The following is a 2,767-nucleotide window of genomic DNA, read 5'->3' as shown; positions in this document are numbered from 1 at the left end:
CGATATTGTTGTAATGTGTTTTTTACTCCCTATTTAGCTATTTACAAGACAAATTTTGTTAATGAATTTGACTCTGCGAAAGTGTAAATAAAATGTAGAATCAACACCACCAAGTGATACTACTTTTCAGAAGTAGTATCAACACTGTGCAGTGTTAACAGATTTTAGTATTTACTCTATCAGTTTTTTTTCACTGCAAGGGAGTAAACAATCAACAGAGTGTAAAATCAAACCTGATCAGAGTTACTTGACCACCAATGCAGTGTTAATGACCAACTCAGAGTTGATTTATCACCACAGAAGAGTAAATTATCAACACTTCTCAGAGTAATATTTACACAACTGAGAGTAAAGTTTACACTCTCATCTATACTCTATTTAGTGTTAATTTAACACTAAAATTTTAACACTACGGATTTAACAGTACTTCAGGTTAGGACCAAATAGACTCGGAATTAGTGTTTAATTCTTTAAGTGTGAATTTAACACTGCAAAATTTACTGTGTTAAAAGAAGCATAGGCTGCCCAGAAACTGATGAGGCCAGAGAAAAGCAGTTTGACCTTTCAGGTGACTTTAATTCTGTTTCAATAAATATAGGTCAAACATGACAAAGAACCCCACGGGAAGCAGTATTTGAATTATTTTTTATATTCTTGGGCGGTTTTGGAAAAGTTATTAAACTGGTAAACTTAAAGAATAAGATGTAAGGCATTTATTAAGGTTGTCAAATAGGTCAAATTTGACCAGAACAGCCCGTATAGGTTAAGAGTTTAATTTGAGAGATGACTTCCAGCCCAAATGCAGGAACAAAGGTGAATGAAATTACTCCCGATGTTGACACAGATTTATGACAGAAAACCGGTCTGTGTCAGTGAATTTTAACTGAACCAGCGAATATACTATAATTCATTTATATACAGAAACTTTAATAGAGACATAGAATATTTTTTATAATGTATGATGCTGCAGAGGTGTGCCACTTGGGGGCAGTGTTGAAGAAGTTTTAGTGTGAAGTGGGTCTAAAGTTGTCAGAGCAAACATCACTGTGTCTGCTGGATTGAGGCAGTGCTGAGTAACTTGGAGACGGATAGAATATTGTTAGTTGTATTTCGGTTTTCCTGGAAGCTGTCGGAATGAGATGCTATTAACTGCTACTCTTCTTTGTACTTTTTCACCATTGAACTTAACTTAAGAAACGGGACACAATCCAGCATCATGACTTCAAACAGACCAGCCCTCAAACCACCAGCTGCTGGACCATTTTAAGCCTTTAAAGTGTTTTATCACAGTGAGTAATGAATCGATTTTTTATGAAACTACTCTACTCCACTGACCTAATAAATGCACAAATGTTTTGAGTGCAAAATGACTATATAGTTGTTCTATTTTGCATATAGCTAAGTGTATTTGTTGATAAGTCTGCATCTAGTTATTTAGTTATAATTAGCCACTCTAGATCTGTTGGAACAGGAAGCTATTCTCTGCCTAGTCAATAATTAACCCCTTGATGTCTGAATTTCATTACAATTAAATACATTTTTAAAAAATGTGTGTTTTTGCTTTGCAGCTGATGCTAAAATAAGTGGATTGTTCATTTATCTATTACACACAGAACATATATAGAGTATAATGAGGGCGAACACACACCCAGCAGACTGGAGCTTCAACAGTGTTAATGGCTCATGAAGAGTATAAAATCTGGAACTGCTAACCAGTCAGTTTAGAACTGATGAAGCCTGAACAGTGTACATTTAGTGCAGTAAGAAAAGTGCAAACAGAAAGTCTTTGAAAAGGTTGTAAACATAACGCTACATATGGTCTACCTGCATCAGTCTCCTATAAAGAAGAAAAAAGACGAAACCTTATTGTATATTTTTCTAGTTTATGTGCAGTACATCAACTGCCTGCCAGCGCAGTGCCTCCACTGTGGAACTACTTAAAACCAGTGATCTGTATTTCCCCAGAAACAGATAAATGTCTTCGGTGTTCATACAGTCAAATATGAAATTACGCACGTCGACAAAAATAACATGTATAACAATAATACATTTAATAATTAACACAACAAATGATACCTTTAACAAAGGCAGCTTAACTGATTGCGTCAACAGTCAGGTTTAGCAGTGTTCAGTTATGTTTGTGTGGGTACAGTCAGTTTGAATAGTTTTCAGTACTCATTCACATTGTAAAACACATCTTTTAACTGTCTGCACTTTGCAGGTCGTTACATACACATGTAAAATCATGGTCTTGTTGTAGGTAAACCTTAGCCCAATCATCAACAGTTCAGTACTTGTGATCCTCAGCAAAGAGTAACCGGGCTTTTTCTTTGCCTTTCCGCCTTTGAATTAATGTCTGTCGAAGCACACATAATCACAATAATGAGACTCAAAGCTGACACGTGTTAGATTCATGTGTGAAACAATAATGCTCAGTTCCACTCAATGCGGGGCGGCATAGCTAAGTGGGCAGAGTGGTTGTTTTACAACCGGAGGGTCGTCGGTTCGATCCCTGGCCTAGCGAGCTCTTGTCAAGGTGCCCCTGAGCAAGACGCAGAAGCCCTTATTGCTCCTGATGGGTCGTGGTTAGCGCTTTGCATGGTAGCTGGCGCCATCAGTGGGTGAATGTGATGTATAATGTAAAGGGCTTTGGGTATCTTTTAGGTATAGTAAAGCGCAATATAAATACGGACCATTTACCAATGCAGTTATAGTGATCTTGCAGAAACATTGTGACACCTCCTTCAGTCCTGTTTTCTACCCACAG

This window comes from Acanthochromis polyacanthus, chromosome 1 (genome assembly GCF_021347895.1).
Source record: "Acanthochromis polyacanthus isolate Apoly-LR-REF ecotype Palm Island chromosome 1, KAUST_Apoly_ChrSc, whole genome shotgun sequence".
Classification (NCBI taxonomy): domain Eukaryota; kingdom Metazoa; phylum Chordata; class Actinopteri; family Pomacentridae; genus Acanthochromis; species Acanthochromis polyacanthus.
Note: the sequence above shows the minus strand (reverse complement) of the source record.